Source organism: Heliconius melpomene, chromosome 13, assembly GCF_056956725.1.
Source record: "Heliconius melpomene rosina isolate 202511_hmr_F chromosome 13, ASM5695672v1, whole genome shotgun sequence".
Classification (NCBI taxonomy): domain Eukaryota; kingdom Metazoa; phylum Arthropoda; class Insecta; order Lepidoptera; family Nymphalidae; genus Heliconius; species Heliconius melpomene.
Genome location: NC_140401.1, coordinates 15114138 through 15137739, shown reverse-complemented (window position 1 = coordinate 15137739; position 23602 = coordinate 15114138). Strand labels below are relative to the sequence as shown.

Below are 23602 nucleotides of genomic sequence, written 5' to 3'. Positions count from 1 at the left end.
TACATCCGAGTGCTATTTTATACAACTTGATATCTAACAAAAAGACAATCTACAGAGCGCGGGGGTGGCACGCGATGCCTCTAATTTATATAGTTTCATTAGCTAAACCCCGTTTATGTAAATACTAAGGCAATTGAGATTATTCTGTCTTGCTAAAAGGATTTTATATATTTTGTATATGTACTAGTGGACCTGAGCGCGGCTACGCCCGCTTGAACTATACGAATATTTATTAAATATATTTATGAAATTATTTTCAGTTTCCAATAGAGAGATGCGATAAGCAAGCTTATTTTGGGTGACGCTTCCTAACACCAAGTTTTGGATATCGTTGCTTAGCAACGGTCGCATAGCGACGGTTCAAATTCATAACTATTTTAATATATTGGTATATATCAAAAATATTACAAATATGAGAAAAAAAAATATCCTATGTTCATCCCGAAACTATCAATAGAGATACTATATGAGTATTTTATCACAATGAAATTAGCGGTTTGGCCCTGAGTACGTAAAAGACAGACAGACAGACAGAGTAACTTTCGAATTTATAATATAGTTATGGATTAAATGGCCGTTGTAGCGTAGGAGCACGAGCGTGTACTGTAAACGCGACTGTCGTGGGTTCGATTCCCCCTCGGAGAGATATAGGGAGGGAGGGAGAATAGAGCAATGGGTCCCAATATTCTCTCCGATTACAAGATTGCGAGGTCAATAAAGTATGTTTTTGTTGACTTTTTGATCAGCTTCTACTCATTTATTTAGCAATCACGCCTCTTTTCACGACTTTTATAACTCGAACCTTATGTTAATTAAATTATACTATAATTGTGTTTTAATATTCGCCATAATGGAGCACACTTGTATATTAAAAAGAACTTTTTATCTCTACAATTAAAAAGTCACTTGTAAGAACTAAATTGGAAATTATGCTCATTTAATTACAATTAACACGTGAAAGCAATCATTGTGAGAAAATTTAACGATTTTTTATATAAAAGCTCAATACAAAATAAGATATTCAATTCCTTATAAAAGAAACGTAATAAAAAAATTTGATAAGGAAAGCATGAAATTTTGAACTTGACTTTTTTGTAGTGATAATAATAATGTGATAAAGTAATCTTTTTATATTTTTCTTTTATACAATTATTATTTAATAAAAATAACAGCGAAGTAATTTTAAATAATAGTGACAAAAATATTTATAATCTACCTCAAATAAGTATGAAAAAGAAATATTGCTTACATTTAACAAGAACTTAAGGAGTTGTAAGAGAGCTCATGAGCCCGCTCCAGCGCAGGAAGAACTTCTGAGAGTTTGAGGGTTTATGAAAACTCTTGTGCGAACAGGATTATTAATATTTTGATAAATCAAATCGAATTTGATTATAACTATTACGTTCGTAAGCAAGCACATGCACTCGTATAGCAGGAAGACACTAGGATTCCCTTCCCTTCAAACTTACATACTTTTCGCCCAATTTTCGAGACATTTCACCTTGACCGTATTTATAATATATTTAAATATATAGCTATACAAATATATAGCTTTACCTCAAATAACAGTTTACCAAAATGTATCTCGAAACAAAGCGACACTTTAACAAACTATTTAATCACTATTTGTCAATACACTTTGTAACGCCATGTTTTATGCTTACATAAAAAAACTGTTTAACGTCAATAGTATGTAATAATAGTTTTGACACATGTATGAGAAATAATTTATATAGGAACCTACGTCAGATATGTTTTTAGCTCATTTAGTCATTTTTAACCTCTTCTAAATTATTAATAAAAAGTGCAGAAATAAATCCTACTTTTGCTTAATTTCATAACTTTCATCAAGCATTTATAATTATTGTTTTAATGTCGGTAAACAAATTATATATATTTTTTATTTTTTTTCTCTTTTAAAACATTAACATAATAAACTTTCCTATCCTCAGCAATCCTTACTAGGTTTATTAATTGAACAACGAATAATCTTTATGCGTTATAAACTGAAAAACAAATCTGAAAATTTCCGATTAAACTTTTTTCCTATTTAGATCTAAGAAATACATTTATTTTGAAGATAACTTCTCAACTACATTAAATTTAAAATATTTAATAAGATTTGTACGTTATATTTGGGGTATATATGGAAAATAATGTTTTTTTTATTGATTTATGTTTATAATTTTTCAAATGAATAGCATATATATATCATATTAAAAAAATAATAATATTCCTGAAAATTAATACATAATTAATAAAAAAACATATTTTTTTATATTTTTGTAACTAGCAATTATAATCTAGACCTTTCGATCTCTGATTTTTATTGCGTTATTTAAAATGTTATATTGCTATTTTATTCCTTTACAATAATATTATATTCCTTTGATATTGCAACAATATTAATATCATATATAATTTATAACACTATATTTCTAATATTTATAAAATAATAATTGCTTAGAATCCCCCATATAACAGTGCACACAGAGGAAACCTAGGCCTATGTATAAACACCCCCCAAGTCTGAGATCCTCTTTCAGAGCGATTTATAAAATACGGGTCCTAAAGTTATTAAGCTCTTACACCCACGCACCGCCGCCGCTTAGAAATTTGGTGTTGAATAGCGGAGCTTAACGCCATGCTCTCTCTGGTAGACTTTCTACCCTACGTTTTAGTTAATTATTAATGTAATCTATTAATAATGTATTTGTCTAATTTTCGTTTTTATTTTTTTTTACTTTCTTAAATCTAATCTTTACTAAAAACATGTTAACCTCTAATACATTTACGTATATGACTCATCAACAGTTTGTGTATTAAAATCATCTGTTTTCAAAGTAGGTTAAAATTTAACATCCGATTCAAGCGTAATTTTATTGACTTGCAGGAAATTTAACACATTTAAGTATCACAATGCATCATAAAACGCTACCTACACGTTAGCCCGTACTGCGTAGTTAGTTCAGATAGTCCTTTTTATTGTTTTGTTTACATTGATTCTTGTACTTTTTTTATTGTAAGAATGAAACTGGTATCGAACTTAAATATGTTATAAAAAAATTGTTTTTTTATTATTTATTATTTAATATAAAAATATAGAACTAATCTAAAGAATAAATCTAACGTATTGTGTCTAAAATACGCAAAAAGTGGAGAGCTGACTTACTACTTTCTTATTATATATTTTCAGTTTATTATTTTATGAAATATAAGAATAGTTATAAAAATTAAAGCATCCCGGTTATACATAATAAGGCGGTTAGTTCTCACTTTTAAAGCTTGAGAGCTTTATTAACGCAAAAAAAATGTTCTCTAACCTACTTCACAGACGAATATAAAATAATGTAGCTTCACACTGCATTCCGTACATTGCAGAGTAGGCAAAGGGAACCTGAAAACTTATAGTTAAGTTACTCCGTCCCCATTAAAACACTTCCGTTCTCTACTTTCCGCCTCACACACAAACATTTAACTTTACTAGCTTTGTGAAATCAACTATTCCTTTACAGAAATAATAATATTTAATATCAGCTTAGATTTACAATCTGCCATTAGGGCTACAATAACGAAAGTAACTTTAATTGCGACGCATCGTAATTCGTATCTCACAATATTGCTTTATTGTGCGTCTTGTAATATAACGTTACAACACGCCAGGGCAACGATTGAACGAACGCAATTGTTGTATAAATGTGAGAATGTCTAAGCTGAAGGAATACTCAGAAATAATAATAATTAATATCTTATATATTTGGAGACAATGATATATTTGGAAGCAATACGAAGAGAACGGAGTGTATTATCACTAACTTCTTACTGCCTATGTTGCCTATAGATGTTTTAGATACTATATTAAAAAAATCTAACATTTCCTGGAACGAGAATTGATCGAATCGAGAATCTAATCCACACCCCGTTACGTTTATAGTCGATAGACTCGCGTCTGTGTCACGCTTGTACCTCGCTAGTCTTACTTTATTTTAAATAACGTCTCCATAAAACGTATAAAGTAAAGTACACATATTATTATTCCTTTAAAAATAAAATTCTCGAAGAATTCGAACCCACGACTATGTTAAACACGCACCAGCTATGTCTTAAAGGTGTCTACAGAATTAATTATTTAATGTTTTTATTGGCGACACTTTCTCAGCTCCTTTCCGCGCCGTATTCAGTTACACGCTCGTTCTAACTATAACATGACTTCTATTGAATGAATATATTCTATATTTTATTAGTTATTTGCAATGTCTGACGTAACCGAACCTACTATAACCAGCTAACAACACAATGCTATCGCATAATTTAGATGTGAATTACACTAGTTTACCGCTACTTTTGACTTTGATTTCACTTATGTTAAATTTCGACATATATACGTATGTAGGTACCTATTTATGTCAACTAAAAGGTTTCATAGATCGATTTACGATAGGTTTTCACGTAATTGAAAGGAAAATAAAGCCTAAAACGTCCATCGTAACGATAGCGAGTTAGTATTTGCGCGTATTTAACTATATCTAACAAACGGTATTGAATGATTTTAATATTTTAAAGATTGTAAGGAATGGTGACACTTATTTATAATAATTTATTGTTTATTTTATATTTACAGGAGATGGTAATGTTTTTTAAGAATGTAATTGAACAATGTTATTGCCAATTTTTAAGCTTAGCTAACAACTCTTTTAAAGACTAAAAAGAAGGAAATTATGAGTTTCCGTTTGTACATATAGTTCGTTTGGTACAACAATGGCATATTTGCAGTTTAATATTATTATTATTTATAGAGGACATAGTCTAAGTATGTAAATAGTTTTTTCGTATACATTTGTATATAACTCGTTTTTTAACACCCAAGTGCACAAAGTGCAATAACGTTGATATTAGATACTCCAAATGGGCGAAATGTAAATTAAAATTATACTATATTTAATTATAATCTTTTAATTCTTTCAATCAAGCTAAATTTTGTGAGTGTTTATATCAAAATTTAATTTCACGCGTTATCCCGCATATATCAGGCAGAGGGAATTTAGTGTTAAGATACTCCGTTCCTAACTCCCCACAAAAAAAATTAAACTAAACCGTTTACCTATATAATAAATACTTTATCTAGAACTAAAAAGTTAAGAATGACTCCACGCTAAATGTCCTACGTGAGAACAACGCTATAAAATGGTATACTTAAACTGCGCTATGATAAACAAACAGGTATTCTCGATTAACCATATCTACAGTTGTAAAATATTCTAGATACAGTAGAATAGAAAGCAGATAGACAATTTGATTAAGATATAAATAAAATGTTATGTGTATTGCTTAATATTTTTTTGTTTATGTTACTTGGTGCTCTAGATAGGGGATCGGTGGCAATTGTATTTTGTTTTGCTTTTGTTTCCCCCTTTATCTCCCTTTTAACAAGGTAGGTAAGGAAAACCTAGTGTTCGGACACTCTCATTCACCACGCACCGCCCGGTTTTCGAAACATTGTGTATTGAGTCAAAGGTAGAGGACGAAATGATAATAATTCATTCCCCTGAATGGAAATCGAACTCACAACTATTCGTCATCTATACATAATTAAAAAAGATTAAAAAGAAATAATTATTATTAAAATATAATTACGGAATATGTAAAACTAAGAAATACAATTCAATTATTGAGGATTTTTGTTAATGTCTATTTATAACTATAATAGTTTTCCTCCAAGATTCCTTGACATTCTACTGTCTAATATAGTATACTAAGTCCGTTTATAAGAATAGTATGCTTGACCTTAAAACTATGCAAAAATATATATAAGTACGTATATTATTTTAAATTTAATTTATAATCTCGATAGCTGATGTTCAACGCATCTGTTTATTACTATGCACTTCATCATTGTTCCTTTTTGATTGTTTCAATTATTTAAGATTAAAACTTACTATATGAATTTACTAGAGACTTAAACGCGGCTTCACTCGCTTAATTGTTCTTCTTATATGATATGATAATCCTATGTCCTTTGTAATACCCCTAACAATATGTGTACAAAGTTTAATAATAATCGGTAGAGTAATTTTGGCGTGAAAGGGTAACAAACAAACTAGCATTCATATTTATAAAAAGTTTTTATAAAATTAAAAAAATATATAAAATACGCAAATATATCCTATTTAATTTTATATCCCATATATAGCAATTCCTTCAAGTATAGAATCAGATACATCTATTCTATAGAATAGATAACGTTAGTCTAGTAGTACCGGCCTGGCCATCATCCACATCACAATCGCTAGGTTTTGCCAGACTCGACTTGCCTTATAGGGTGTACGCTGTACGCATCTAAAAAGTGGAACGTGCTTCCATCTTACGTTTGTGTGTACTGTTTAACAACGGTTTCTTCTATATACATACGAGTATTATAATAGACATATATTTTATTTAGTTTAGAAACAAATGATGCAGGGGAACGTTGTCGATGGGTTCAATTCCTACTCAGGGGAGTCAAATATTAACAATGTTTCGAGAATTGGGTGGAAAATGGGTAACAGAGGTCTTAACATTAGGTTTCTAGGTTCCCTCTGTCTAACCATGCTATGTACGGGATAGAGCGTGAAGCCAAAAAACACATATTATAATATAGTTACTGCCATTATTCTGATATATGGTGAAAAGACAAAACGCGGCGTTAGGTGCCACCACTCATCATTCACTTCTCGAATTCTGGCGAAAGTTGAGAAGCGAGTGTCTCAACACTTAGTACTCTCTGTCTACGCTATCTACCTAATATTTATTACATATAAAGTAAATAACAGGAAGGGCAAGTGACCCACTAAAGTGCGCGAGTGCCTACCTCACACAAAACATTCTATTTCATAATTCCATTGTATTCGCACAATAACAGAACCCTTCCTGCCTATATTTCATTAGTTTGCTGAGACAGGTGCGTCGAGATAACATAAATTTGATATTAGATATTGCACAGATATTATAGTGATTTAGAAATAATTATCTACGATTTATAGTTAATTGATTTAATCGATTACTCAGTACCAAACTGATAAAATTGGATTTCGATCTTAAAAATATACTTAGAGGACTTTTGCTAAGAAGTTATTATATACATATTTTTATATTAGGTATACCATTAAAATAAAAAAGTAAAATAATACAAATACATACAAAGCTAGTTGTGTGCTAAAAAAATAAATGAAAAACAAACATCGTAAATATCAAGTTTACACTTTAAAAAGTTAGGGCGATGCGTAGGTACTCTAGTCCTGTACAGTAGCGTTATAGAAATTTAATTCACAACATTATCTTTGCAATATGAGCAGGTTGCTGCGTATTCGTTTCCGGTATTTTTATAGGATTTTTAAAAGTGCATTTATGTAGTACAGTTCATAAGTTAATTTTTTTCTATGGCGCTATTGAGAACTGTCTAAGCAAACGTTATGGTTTATCCGATTATATCTATAAAATATAAGCCGTCATGGCACAAAGGCACTGCTTCTGACTTCTTTTGACCCACCGTTGAGGCTTCGATTCCTTTTCGGGGGAAACACACCGCCATATGTCAGCAAAAAAGCAAAAGAAAATTATACATAATTGTAATAGAACTTTGATGATGGGATACAACCAAAAAAAATATTAAAGGATAATTTATGTGATAATTTTCACATAATTTACACATAATTTTTTTAATAATTTTCTTTTAAAAACAATATTACATATTGCATAAAGAAACATGAAAAATTAATACAATAAGTTATTAATAAAGAAAAATTATAATAAATCATAATATAATAATTATAATCGTGACTACATAAATAAAGGGTATGTAATAATATAATTATAATAGTGAGCGTATCACAAATAATAGTTTATAATGGACCATTGTGTTGCACCGGTAAGGAAAATGTTAGATAAATCTAGGGTCATCAATGTGGAATTTTCTTACTGTGGCGCCATGTAGACGTGTGACTAACGGTTATGAATTCGATTTCCTATAAAGTTTTCCTTTAGTTTTCTTCTTGGTTGGTTTTTTCATTGGTAAAGGTTGTACCCTTTCTGGTGTCTCTCCCCTTTCTGAAAACCTCTTGCTTTAGAAGAGCTAAGAATAAATGACCTGTAAAGTGTTATTTATACTTTTTGATTTCCTCTGTCGACCATTTTTCTATTATTTCTTTTCGTTTAACTTCATAAATTTACCTACTAAATATAGCAAGATACACTGAAAGAATCGAATCTAGTGTTAATACACTCTGTTCTACATTTATAACCAAATTGAAATTTTATAGCGAAATCTAATCTCTTGGTCTTAAGAGAACGAGAAAATGAAATATACGAAATATAATCGTACCCGCTACCTCAGACTGACAATTGAACCTACAATCATCGTGCTTACACACTTCCACTCCCTGTACTATAAGTTCCTTTTTAATAGTAAAATAGACAACTTTCCTTATGCATTGTACTTGTAGCATTATGATTAGTTTATAATATAACTTTCATTTAATAAACTTAATGATAGAACGAACCTAGTTATCTATAATAAAGAAAACCTTAGAGTCTACGTTCAGTTTTAACATTATAATCTTAAACAAAGTCATCAAGACAATGTATCGATCAATATACAAAAAGAATATATATTTCACTGACGTATTATTAAAAACTAGCGGAAGCGCGCAGCTTCGCTAGCTTATTTAGGGGTGAATTCTAATAAACCATGAAACATGTGTTCAATAAAATATTTTTAAGAGTCGAAATTTCAAGTTTTATAAAAATCGGTGGCAATTTGAAGATTTTTCCATACAAACTTTCAACCCCTTATTTGCACCCTTAGGGGGTGAATTCTAGAAAACGATGAAACACGTGTTCAATTAAATACTTTTAAAAATCTAAATTTCAAATTTTATTAAAATCGGTGCCGATTTAAATTTTTTTCCATACAAACTTTGAACTCCTATTTCACCCCTTTAGGGTTAAAATTTTTCAAAATCCCTTCTTAGTGGATGTCCAGAATACGAAAGTTAACTTTTGTCCAAATCTAAGGTTTCTACCATCAGCGGTTACGGCTGTGCGTGCGTCTTACCTCAGTCAGTGAGGACAAGTCCTTTTATATATATAGATATAAGTAATTGATCGATGACACCGTTGTGACACAGTTGATGTATGTGTGTTAAGTTAAACGGATAGTTATGGGTTCACAATCAACTCGATAATTTTTTTATATGCTTCTTGTTCATCTTCTTTCTTTTTCTTGTTTATTTTCTTCTTACTACAGCAGGATAAGCAAAGGGAACCTGCGAACGTTCCCCATTACTTAAGACACTTACGTTGCTCACTTTTTGCCTAATTTTTGAGGCAATGTATATTAAGTAGAGGAAGTTAATACTTCTGGTTCAGTTGCGCGGCGCTAGGTTCCGCCACTAAACACGCAATGTCCCAAAAATGTATCGAAAAGTTCCTTTTATCTACGGTAGTATCGGCAAAAAAGCGTGAAGCTGCTTTTTTACTTTTCTTTTTATAATAATTATTGTTTAACAATCTATATAAATAACAACCCTAGCTATTTATATACTAGAGTACATTGTTGTTTCTGCGCAATACGGCACCTCTATAGAAGTCATCGTCGGCGTATAATAAATTAATGAAGCAAGTTTTATTATTAGCATTTATTCATCAAAATTATAGGTTTGTTGGTATTTATTATAAGTGATCACTTGTTTTTCTTTATGTTAATATAAAAATATTAAATACTTAATTCTGCCTACTATTTTAATTGTTTGCAAAAAATAAAATAAGAAATTATGTTTTTTTTTATATCGAGGCCTTATTAGTATCTAGTAGTAACTATAAAAGCGTTATGGGTTCAATTCTCATTTGAGACGCACTAGACAAGCGCGATACATCTAATTATATATATAAGTGCCTCAACGTTCTGTTTTCTCTGCCTACCCTGCTATAGGCATGAAGCTATCGTATAACATTTTATAAAATATCTTAAAACTTCTTATAATTTCAACTAAATAATTTAAATATTAAACCTTAGTATAAACTAAGACAATCTTCATACAAAATAAGCCTAAAACTGAGCTTATCTTGTGTAATTATAATAAAATCTTTAAAAAAAAAAAATATCTGGCCAAAAAAAACTCATATTCTCACATATACTAATATACTAATATACTAATATATTATATATATAACAAACATATTACAGTACGTCCGTCCATCACTGCCTACGTTGAGTGACGGTATATTTACACGCAGTAGGGCGTCCCAACAATTAATATTACAATAGTGTAATAGATGAGATCCTTATTTCTGTATAATTTGGTTCGAGAAATGGCCGTGAAATATTACTTTCAAACAAATGACTTACTATCGTCTTGTTATATAAGTAACATGTTGTAACAAGATGCTCGGATCGTTTATTCGATTATTATCAAAGTTATGTTTTATAAGAAAGGGCCTCGTGGTATTGGGACATAAGTGTGAGACTGTAAATGTTAGGGTTGCAGGTTCGATTCCCACTCTGATAACGAGGGAAAGCGCGGCGTTGAGTTTCACGTTTTGTTTTATCAGATCAAGAAAACAAATTTATTAGAAAGCTAAATTTACCCCAAATGAGATTCGAACCTATAAGTATCGTTCACATTTTTAAACGTACTTATACACTGCGCTACAAGAACACCAGCTAATAATTAATTGACTATATTAATTATAATATGCTACGGTTTTTGCATTGTATGCAGTATTCTGTGAAATATGCCATTGAATTAAGGCATCAAGCCAAATTAGGTATAACAGATGTAAGAAGCAACACTGTAACAGGTTCGGTGATCGTGAGAACAATGACTTTATTATCATAAAGCAACACGCATCTGCTTAATGCCGGTTTAAATTAAAGAGAGACATCTAAATTAATGGAAATTATTTTAACTGGCAACTCTGTTATGTGTATATTTAGTTTTTTTCTCTTGTTTTTGTATATTTAGCAGCTTGATAGAGTGAGGAAATGTAAATAATTCATTGCCCGAACGGGAATTGAACCCACGATTATCTCGTCTCGTTGTAATTCTAATTAGAATACAATTCAAATAGTAGAAAAATAAAAGATGTCCTTATTCTGGATCCCATTTTTACTTTATTTTTATTTGATTTCTTATGTTAGATAGCGATAGAAAAAAATGTCCTTATATTATTAACCTCGCCTATAGTGTGTGGAATGCATATTTTTTGTGCCTGCCTTTGATAAAATCTAACAAAAATTTTATTACCTCATAAATTGTAAATGTAAATTTAAATGAATGTTATATTTAATCAATTAGCACCTAACAAGCACTTTTAAGCCTTTGAATTATACTAATGGGGATGTCAGTAATGTCAGTCTAGTGGATAGTTAAAACTTCCTAAATATATTTAAAAAATACTTTTTCAGGAATAAAATAATACGTTTAAGCTTATTTCTTATTAGGTTAAAATTTTAAATAGTGATTTGCTTGATTTCAATATGTAACATTAATTGAAATTAGTTTTTTTTTTAAAATTAATGAGTTATTTTCACTGTCACTGAATGAATTCTCCGTAAAATTGCTCCATTCCCCACTTACCACCAATCTGCGACGATTGTGTCTCTTTAACGGAACTTAACGCCGCATTTTGTGTAACAACAAGGAAAAAAAATGTGGAAATATTCATAATTTACCACTCAAAAACAATTTATAAATATTTTTCTATATATATATAATTAATTCCAGAGAAGTTATTTATTCATCTCATTCCAGTGCATCTAACTCCCGAGTATAACGTGGGAACAATGCTTCAATCAATGCGCGCACCTGTCGTCTCATCTCATGTCTAAAAGATGATGCCGTACTATGGAAAAACTCGAATATTTAATATATACCTATGTTATAATCTTCGAGTTAGGTTTTTTTAAATTTATGTTTTAGTTAATAATAATTAGAGTTTAATGAAATTTTACTTTTATATGCATTATTAGTATGTACATGTTATAATTATGGTATATTTTTATGTTGTTTTGTTTAGTTGTACTTTTAAAATGTTGTCTATTTTGAGTCCAGATAAACGCAAAGTATACTTCAATTATTATATTTTTTAAATTTATTTTTTAGAAGGAATTTCTATAACATACTTAAAGTTCCAATACTTTAAATTCTATAATTGAAAAAAAAATGGAATTTATATACCTATTGCACATAAAAAATACAACTCCATTAATAGGTCAAATAACTTTTGATACTTACCTTCGCGTATCAGTATTTATTTTATATGACATCCGGTCAACAATATCCGTTGAAAAGAAATAATAATGTATAGAAATGACTTGGTTGTGATATTTCAAAAGCGTGTTTGTTACCACTTAGAAGATTAAATTAATGGGTTAAATATTGGAATGCTATTAAGAAATATTTTAGTTTTGTAACAGTACGAGTATGTACGGATTTTATAGTCTCTTGATTAAAATATGATTATATATAGTGTTTAAACTAATGTATTAAAACTATATTTTAACACATTTAAATGATAAATATCATTATTACTAAATTAAACAAATATCTAACTAATAAAAAAAGATTATTCTAAAACTGTTATTAAAATGACAGCTTTTACATCTAGACTATTCATTTATTTACCACAAACTGTATTTCTCGTTTTACATTAAGAACAGAATAGAACTGTGTTTCTTAAAAACTAAAAAAAAATATAGAAATACAAAATTTGTATAACAAAAAAATAACCTTTAAGACACTTCGAGTTCCCATAGTACAATACGGATACGTCTAACACGATATAAGAATTACTTAGCGATAAAAACAATAGTCATCGCTTAAGTGACGAGCGATTTGACGCCATCAGTCACGCCTGGAACTGTGTTTGAGGAGTTGGAAGTATCGAGGTTTACGGGGCTTTCATAGTGTAAAGTAATAGAAAATTAATATAAATTACCAAAGTAAATAATATATTAAATAAATAACAATATATAGTATATTATAAAATATACTAAATATGTTAGTTTATTTTTTTCTGTTCACTAGTAATATATATTGGAAATCGTTAAGTGGGTAAGACACCATTCCAACACTAAGAGTCCTCTAATTCTGCTATATTTACTAAAAGAAGTGACGATGCTTTTTTAATTGCTTTTCTTCTGCTTTATGAAAGAAGACAATATGAAAAAACTATTACTTAAAAAATTGCTGTAGAGAATAAATTATTTCAATCCCTTTCTCTACTTTCTTAGATTGGACGTCAAACAACGGAATCCAACGCTTTACTGTCTGTCTATAGAGCGATAAAATTATTTATAGGTATAAATAAAGCTATTCCTCAAAGCGGAATTGAACTCACAACCATCGTGCTAATATTTCAGGTTTTTAAAGTAAATTCGATACGTTATCCGTCAACAATATCGCAGTAAATAATTAAATTATTTAAAACGATAACTTGACACGAACGAGAGTGTTTTACACAAAATTTTATAAGCATTTAAGTACACCTACAATAACTTGCCTTGAATCGTTAAGTTGCAACCGATTCAGTGTGGGTGGAACTTTGTATAGAATTTGTCAATACATAAATATCTATTAAGATTCAATAAAAGACTTTTTGAGTAGTTGGAATCGTGTTTTTTTTAATATTTGTAATATTATGATTCATTGCAATGACAAATATGCTAGTATATTAAACTGTTGAATACTGTCAAATCAATAAGATAAACAATATGGTAGATTACATTATTTTTTAGAAAACTTCGTATATTTAAAATTTAGGAAGTTAGTGTTAAGACACTCCGTTCCCATTAAGACACTTCCGTTGTCCACTTTGCTGCCGAATTTTACCTTTGCCACGTTATCAAAACGAAGGAATGATAATATATAATATTTTATTTCCTCGAGTGAAAATCAAACCTACAATCATCGCGTTCACATTTACGTCGCGTCGCTTCTGTGCCATGACGCCTTCATAAAAACTATTTCTTAAAATGTCTCAACTAAATTGTAAGTTCCCAATAACCCAATAAAATTCTATAGCAAGACAAAATCACAAGACGGGCGGACGGCGGGGTTGAAATCCGCCACTAAACACGAAATGATTCGAAAATTGTGCGATAGTACGTCTCTGTCTTAATACTAACGCCTCTATCTTTCCCGCTAATTGCGGGATTCAGCGTGAAGCTTTATAATTTAATTGAACTTAAAGAGTAGATTCAATTTAATGTTAAGATCTAAATAGTGTCAATCGTACACACCGTCTACTCGCTAAACATTGAGCTAACACCAATAAATATACCAATAGCGTGTCAACAACTTGCTTTGGAACATTCAACACTGTGAAAGCCTTTCAACGTTCACACGAAAACAAAAAGGACACTGAGGCTCTGAGGCCCGAGGTGTTGGGCTTTCTACCATGTCTTACATCATGAGGGAATTACGATGGATGTCTTGTAAATTATTGTAAACGAAAGTAATATAGAAAATTTAGTTTATTATTTTACTTAAGAAGGCATTAGGCTTATTGTTGACGTCCTACTGGTACAAATCGATGGTACGGAGTTCAAAATCCTCGAGACAGACTTTTACTACGACGATGAAGAAGGAGAGTGAAGTTATTGAGATCTACGTCTAATAAATTTTGTATATCTTAGTGAGACACTACAGTACTAGAGCTTACACTCATACACACTGTTCCCAACTTTCCTCCCAATTTTCAAATAATGCATGTTGAGTTACGGAATTCAAAGCCGGACTTTATCCACCAGTATGAGGAAATTAAATAATTTAATATTAGATACAATTAGAAATTGTTTTTTTGCCTCACATGTTGTTTAATCATACCCACCCACTATACCTACAAATGAAATTAGAAGCCACGACCATCAATCAGCACTAAACAATTGCATAACAAAATCAATAAAAAACACAAGTACTTGACAATTTCTCCCACTAATTGAAAACAAGCAAAGTCGGCGTTTAACACATAACAAGCTTAACTATGTTACACGTATATGTCAAAGGGATCAAAAATTGACCGCGATGTTCGTACGCCATAAAAAATGAGACAAGTTCGAAAGTCTTTAACAAATGACAACTGTCCAACGGATGCGTAGGCGCACATAGAATGCCGCTTCTTATCTAACATCTCAAGCGTAAACTAACCAATCTATATATATATTATGTTTATATATGAATGTATGGGTGATAGCAAAAGTTATATATTGACTTTGATAATTTGATAATAATAGTGAAATTTATTGGGTTTTTTTTGTGTTTGTATTTTAATTGTGTCTGGGTACTAATACGATATAAGAAAGTCTATTCAGTACATTTTTTTTTTTAATTTTTGGCATTTTTCCCCGTCGTAGTTTCTGGAGGGTAAGAAGAGACAAAAACCATTAAAATCAAATCCCGCTATATCCCGTACACAGCAGGATATGCAGAGGTAACTTAGTGTTAAAACAGTCCGTTCCCAGTTTCCACCGAGTTTTTCAAGGCATTCCGTGTTGAGTGGCGGAACTGAAAGCCGAACTTTTTGCGTTGGTGCCAGAGTGAAGAATTGAACCTGAAAAAGAGAAGAAGAGACAAAAAAAAATTCTATTTGCAGGGAAACTGAGAATTCCTTTAAAATACAGAACTCTATCGTACATTGTTAGATACTTTCAACAGCAACCACTCTAGTAGACAAACATTGTCAATATAGAATGTTAGAAATTGTTTCATTACCGGTCATTATCAGTACATTCAGTGTAATCAGTTATTACGTACTTCCGCTACTCGGCTTACTCGCTTTCCATTTGCAACGGTATGCATTAGTGGAATACTTTGTTTCTGCAAATTATAATAGTGGTTATAGGTTCAAAGTCTATTTGCAGAAATATTTGTTATTTAAGATATTTTGATTTGATGAAAAAAAATAGGAGAAAAGAGGAGAGCGGGGTAACATGTCACGGTCTCTGCTTTAATATAAAATTTGTAATGGTCAAAAAAACAGTTCATTTATTTTATTCAATTTTTAATATAAGAAGAATCTCCAAACTAATCATCAAATAAACACACAATTACATACATTTCCAAACAACATAAAGTCTCAATTTTCACATAATCAACGTAACGGGTCAAGTCAACCGCATTCAATCACCGAAAACCGTTCGCGAAATTATAACCAACTTCACATAATGAATGGTAATGCGTGTAACAAGGAAGTCTCCCGCAAATAGAGATCATTTACAATAATAACGGCGAAGTGGCCATCTGCTTGTAAAGTAGCTAACTAACCAGTCCGTATACAGTGTACACAAATTGTTTCTACTTAGGTGAGCTTGGTAACAGTATGTTAGAATTTCTGTGCTTTTTAGCTTCACGCTGCAAAAGGGTAGACAGAGGGAAAATAGTGATAAGACACTCTATTCTCCACTTTCTGCCGAATTCTTGAGACATTGAGTGTAGAGCGGAAGAACTTAACCGTGTTTTGTAATGTTACTCGATATAATATCAATTCGATGCATAGTAAGCATACAAAAATAAAAATGTAAATTAATGTATTTAAAATAATTGAAGTGTCATAAGTCTATTTTGCTTAAGTAAATGTAAAAAAGTATTTTTCTAATTAAAAATTTAAAAAAAACAAAAGGAAAATTTATTTTGCACCAAAAAACACGGAAATAGTAGGTGCTACTACTTGTTAATAATAATAATATACAATATAGACTATTAAATTATTTTTTCTCTAGTAATAAAAAAACTAAGAAATTTAATCTTGCCATTAAATACTCAGACTGAACCCCCTATAGAGACATGGAGAATTTCTCTACATTTTTTTTTTAATTTCTCTACGACCTTGCAAATTGAAAGACCTGTACAAACCTAAAAATATGTTATATCCAACTTTAAATTACGTAAGTTGTATTCAAACGTTTGCAGGAAATCGACATAGAGCCCGTTGCATCCCGTTGTTCGCCTTCAACATGAGGTCAGTGTGGATCTTGTTTATTATAATGGCATTATAGAAATGCCTATACTGCTGTAGTAAAAACAAGCTTCCTGCTAAGCTTTTAAGCTGTTTTATACTGGAGATTTTTTTTTATTTCTATGACATATTTTTTATGATGATATCATACATGTAGAGGCGTTGCTCAGGCACTCTCTTTCTTCTCTCTCTATTTTTTTTGAAAAATTTTAGGGCGATTAAGCTTTTTTTAAAATTTTAAAGGGATGCATGTTTGACCTGCATCGTTTAAATTTTCATAAGATTTATTTTTATTTTGTATAAAAGAATTTAAGCTATATTTATTTTACCTTATTAACTATAGAATTAAATAGAGATTTTCGTCATAATGCACTTTTTTGAGGTAAAGAATATCTAGTGTTTAAAAATCTATTTTCTAAATAAAACTATTTTTAGATATAAAAAAACATTTCACAGGGACAAAATGAAAAAAATATTTTTTTATTTTCAATATTTAAGATTCACCTAGTTATATTAACAGCACCCTATTATCACCAGTGATAAACCACGTTATCAATTCCAATTTTACATGTAATATGTTTTAAAACCATAGCAGGAACCCATAAACTAAGATTTGCCTTAATAGTGCAGCATTAATAAGAGACGTGTCCATTATATCATGAGCTATAAGAGACCTTACCGTGTACTAGTCATGAGTTCTCTTGTAACGGTAACCAGAGATAATCAACTTCATTGCGGTTTTAACTAAAATTTAAATTTACTGGAACTTATATGAAATATTATAATCAGAGATTTCTCTTTTTATCTCCTATTTTGCTATTCTCACAAATATAAATAATTAAGATAAAATTGCTACAAGTGTAAGAAAGTCTAATATTATTAATGTAAATTAACTTTAATACACATTTCCTAAACACAATTTATAACATAACAATATTTTAATCTGAAGTTTAAACGGAATTAACTCTTAGACGGATTTTTTTCCATAATACTTGACTTGTATCAATAATACAGCAAAATGTTACATTAAAAGATTAAATGAAAATAAAATGAAAAGTGTCTTTGAATCCAAAAATCTGCTTACATTATCATCCATTTCGTTTTTCTGAAAAAAAATAAATAAAAAGAAACAATCAAATTATTCTTTATTAAACTCATAGATACATCTTTATATAGGTATAAGTATGTATGTATGTATGTAGATAACGCGTACGTTCCTTTAGTTAAGGTTTTTAAGCGCTAAGAGGTAACAAGCAAACATATTAACTTTCACATTTATAATATCTTAAGAATTTCTTCAATAATGTATGCATGTAGAGACCTAGTTGTACTGGCAATTTGAGTAATAGTCTCTATATAAAGTAACTGTACGCACCGTTTATGAGGTAAGTTGCTTCAATAAACTTACATTGTACTAATGATCAGGCGAAGTCGGTGATATTGAAAAAACTGTGGTTCTTATATTTAAGATTATATTTACTTATGTTTAGCATTTAATAGAGACATCCTAATGTCAAGTTATCGTAAATAAATATAATAATAATAGTCAAAGCTTGACCACGTAACAAAAATGGAAAAATGTCTAAGTATTATTATAAATAAAAAACTTAAGCTCTCCGCTCTCAGCTTAGTCTAAATATTCCAACTGATAATTCCATAATAACATCAAAATTTAAATTTCCACTTCAAGTCATCACAGTATTATATCAAACGCAATGAAGTCATTCTCAGAAAAAGAAAGTGCCTATAAAGCAACAATTTTCAGGATGATAGGAAATTTAAATTTTATCTATATTATTATGTATGGGATATATCAGTATCCATGGGAAAATTACTAATAAACGCTTAAAATTCAAAAATATTTGATATCAAAGAAATATCTCTATCTATCGTTCGAGTCATTGTGTAAGCTATGGTCGTCAGAAATCTCGCCATATTTCATGTATTTACTCGTTTCCTCACTTAAAATTGAATAGAATTAACATAAAGTACAATTTTACTGGACCAGATATCTAAAATTATTTCAATTGAAAAGATCAAGATTCAATATTGTCAAAGGTAAGTCGTATATATTTGTTATAAATTCTATTTTAAATGTATTAGTTAGTGCATATGAATAAGCTTCCAGTTCGGATAATCGAAATCATGGGTTTGTATTGAGTTATTCACACATTTTGACTAAATAAAATACAAAACTTGGATTATACTGTACTTGGATTTAATAAAAAATCTTAACATCATATTTAGAAATCAATACCACAGCCTCATAAAGTTATGGAAGAGCTTAGGAAATGACAGATTTAATAAAAATGCGCCTAAAAATTAGATAACAGGATTATCTTTAATTTTTATAAATCACTTTTATATATTTTACCAACTTACAACGTGGTGTTAAGAAACTATTTTCCCCAATTGCCGGTTTATTTACATGACATTGCACGCTAAGCAGCGGAACTTAACGCCAAGAAGAAAGGAAGGTCTTGTTTCTCAAGCAGGAATCGAACCCACAATGCTACGCCAGAATAGTCTCAAATAGTACTTACATTTTCTATTAATAATATAGCTGAAGCTTTCTTAACGACGCGACGAACAAATAGCTCGTTATTGTAAAATACCTTCATTTTAATGCTATCCGGTCAATATTATCGTGAGAATTGACCGAAGGTTTTATTTTAGTGAATTGAGTAATCGGTTTAAATGAACAAGCGTCTAATTCTTGTTTTCAAATGAGGTCATATTAGATTTATATGGTTAATTTATCTTTGTTTCATTATATGTTGTAAAATATACGAGTATGTGTAGTTAATGTGTTGACGATAACTAGATGCGAGGAGGCCAGTTGTGGCGTAGGGGCACAAAGTGTAAGTAAACGTGACAGGTAATTGGTTCGATTCCCACTCGAGGATTTGTCGCTTCGGTAACAAGGCATAGTGCGCAAAAATAGATCTGTTGTCGATATATATTTAGAATATTACAAATGTAATGTTTATTTATTATTACACAATAGTAATATAAATATAACTATAACGATAGACAGAAAAAATATATTGTATAACAGTATAAAAAATTAAAAACCCAGTTTCCCTATGAATACATTTAAAAAAATATGTAAGTCTGATTTAGGCTTAAAAAAATGAAAAAAAAAAACAGTAAAAGGGTAACAAAAGAATTATCCACGCGCCTTAACTTATGGAATCCAAAAAAATAATGTCATGTTCGATGAATGATTTAGTTTTTATGATCAAGGATCTACAGATAGAGATCTAATGATAAATAGTAAAGACGGATGATCGAGATGTATCGAACGAAACTATTGAATAAGTATTATCGATTATAAGCAAAAATATGAAAGCTTATAGTCTTATAAATATAATTTTATTATTGAAAAGAAATTTAAGTTTTTAAATAAATATTATTATTATTGACCATTTTTCGCTTTTTCCAATTTCTTTCGTATTGATGAAACTACTAGTGACTAATGAAGCTTAGTAATAATAGATTTGAAATCATATATAACTGCATAATTCTACCATGGTTACAAAAGATTTTAAGGTATTTACAACATTTTTAAAATATTACTAACAGAAAATTTGACTGTTTTCCCAAAGACGTAAGTTCGAATACCGCTACTTTCAAATTATTATACGTTAATAAATATTTCTTAATCTTTAATATGTTAATAATAGAAAAAAGAAAAGGATTTAACAATTAATGAGTAAATGATCGAGAGATCGATCTTCGATCGATCCTTTCGTTACTAAACTGTCACTAATCCGGCTAACTGTATGTAAGACAAAAACCTCATTCAGTTAAACCACAGTTAATGAACACGTTATTTTTATAGCGTCTTATAAACTAGTATGGAAGCAACATATCATCTAGAGATTTATAAATTGGTTGCTTCTCATACAGTGAAAGCTAAATTGTGGGACAAATTTTAATGAAACTTTTAATTATATACCGTCGTACCTATAGGTAGGTTTGGTCGTAAATATGTATATAAAATTTAATGTCTTCTTGTCTTGGTTTGTGTTATCACTATTTTTAATAGGGTTAATAGTAGCTGTTTCAATTAAGCACATTTAATGTATCGGTTAATGTCAATATTTTTGAATAATTAAATCTTTGAGGTGGTTTACAAATTATAAGTAATATTTGGTCTCTACTATAGATTTTTTTCTTTTAGGCCGTCGAAGCTAATTAGGAATGCGGCTGACTGTAAACACGACGATGGTGGGTTCAATCCCCATTAGGGGGAGTGATTATATTTATTTTCATATTCCTGCTTTGGCAGACAAAGTGTGAAATTGAGGTTCATAACTCAACAACCAACCAGTTTCTAGATTATTTAATAACGTCTTAGTGTTATTTTATTGTAGTATTATAATATTTCATCTATATTTCTAAATTAATTATGCAAAAAAAACTAATAAAAAATCTTTACTTTGCGTTGTTATTTTAGTGTTCGCGATTGGTAATGATTTCGAATCCCGTTCACAACTATTTCTCATACCTTCGAGAAAGTCCACACAAAAAAATGTTATTGTCCAATAATATTTAATCTTAACTAAACATTTTTTATTAATTAGCCTTTCTATATTGTCGAATCGACAAACTAACTGTCAGACGGTAAGTTGGTTAAGAGGGATTAGCATCAATCACGTTGCTCTGCGTCAGCTACCACCGCTTAGTACCACATTGTCGAGGTATTGGGTAATTAGGATAGTAACAGCTTCTATAGATGTAAATCGAATATATCTATACGAGTTATGTTTTTTGTTGATATGGCTGTATGTTAAAAAAAAAATGTCTTGGTTCTTCCATTCCCGCAAGGAATATTTGGAAACTTAAAACATTGTCCAAATGAAGAATGAAGAACATGAAAGAGTCATTTCACCTTTCTACGCTGCGCACTTTCGGCTTAGCGTTGTCTGTCAATCACTCAAAAACAAAACAAAAACAGTTATAAAAAAATATTGGACATTTAGTACTAAATTGCAGTAAACATGTAGATTTTAAGTTAACCTTGTTAAATTACATAACATAATTATAAAGTAAAACAATTCATACAATAGATAATAATAAATAAATCTATTAACTGTCTATAATAGCACTTAACAGTACAAACTCACGATAAACAAAATCATTACTCAAATTAAATCAAAACAGCATCTATTTCGGACCACCAACAGATCAACTATCGATTACAATTTCAATGACAGTAGTAAATTTATTGAACCTCTCCCATTGTTTCAATTATAAAATACGAATTAAATATGTTGAAGAGACGCCCCAAATTGCTATATCGAAGCTATTTTGTATATATATCATTGATTATTTCAACATTAATGATGAAGTAACTCCCGCGAGCGAAGCGAGAACGTTATAGCGTTCTATGACACGCCTATACTGTGTTTTGGTAAACTGAACTTTTATTTAAGATGAAGTTTATATGATGAAGATGATAGATTGTAGTTGTGCCTAGGGGTTTAGTCAAATTCTAGAAGTAGTAATAGTCAAAGTTTTTTCTTTTTTTTCTTTTACTAGTAATTAATGAGGCCAGTCGTAATGCAGGTGCTACTTACTATAATCGCGACAGGTTGTCGTGGCGAAAATGTGCGACAGACACGTCTTAATGGGAAAGGAGTGTCTTGACACTAGATTCCCAGGTTTCCTCTGAGAAAGAAAAAAAATCACTTAAAATATGTATACATACCTAGAGTAGCGTAAATATCCATCAAAATTAATACAAAAATCCAAAAAAATTAGAATAGAAATATTTAAAACGCATTAAATAGTTGCATTATGGTTTACGCAATAGAACCAGTTGTAACACCTGTTACAGAACGATAGCTGTAAATGGACTTCAATACATAAAATATGCTCTCATTTTACCTTTTTAAATGAGATTGTGGGAATAATTTAAGACATTTGGTTATCTAATAGGTGTTATAAAGTAGCTTTTGTTAGTTTCTAAATGTCTGTCTCGATATGGCGAGGTCGTGTATTCAAATTCGGCTTCTTAATAACGTTATATTACTCGGTAGTAGCTACTTAGAATAATTTGTGACAGACGGATGAAATTTGTATGTAATTTAATAGTTGTGAGTATTTTTATATGTAGCACTTACGTTATTTATAGTGAAGAATTTTGTTGTATAGTAAAATGGAAAAATTAAAACAAAGCTTTTACCTATTTAAGACATATTTTTTCTAGCTTCACGCCGTATCCCACATATAGCGGGGTAGGGAACCTAGTGTTAAAACACTACATTTCCATTAAGATAGTTCTGTTCCGCTCAATTTAGTAGCCTGTGAAATAATAAATAACAACATTTTATTGATAATAGATTCTACAACCACCCTATCAGGTTCATCTTAATTTTTTTTACCCTGTACATTGTATATAGCAGGGTAAGCAGAAGAAACTCAGTGATAAGTCACTCTGTTCCCCACATCGGGGCTATATTTAAAATGTGCGTGTTAAGTAGAAAAACTCAACGACACGCTTTGTCCTCTCACCAGAACGAGGAAAACAAATAATTAATTTTCCCAGGTCTTAATCGAACTCACAACCTTTGCATTTCCAATGAAACGCTACACCATCGCACCG

The 23602-nt window shown here is 30.2% G+C and overlaps 1 protein-coding gene across 4 annotated transcripts in view; it reads left to right on the top strand.

Moving 5' to 3' along the window:
- Sox102F (transcription factor Sox102F) overlaps positions 1-23602 on the top strand; it is a 235113-nt gene that overhangs the window by 11757 nt on the left and 199754 nt on the right. Inside the window, exon 2 of one of the 4 annotated variants that reach the window (XM_085195735.1) lies at positions 16944-16992. The exons of the other annotated variants lie outside the window; for them this stretch is intronic. The gene's annotated coding sequence lies outside the window, so the exon portion shown is untranslated. The remainder of the gene's footprint in view (positions 1-16943; positions 16993-23602) is intronic. 4 annotated transcript variants of the gene reach the window in all.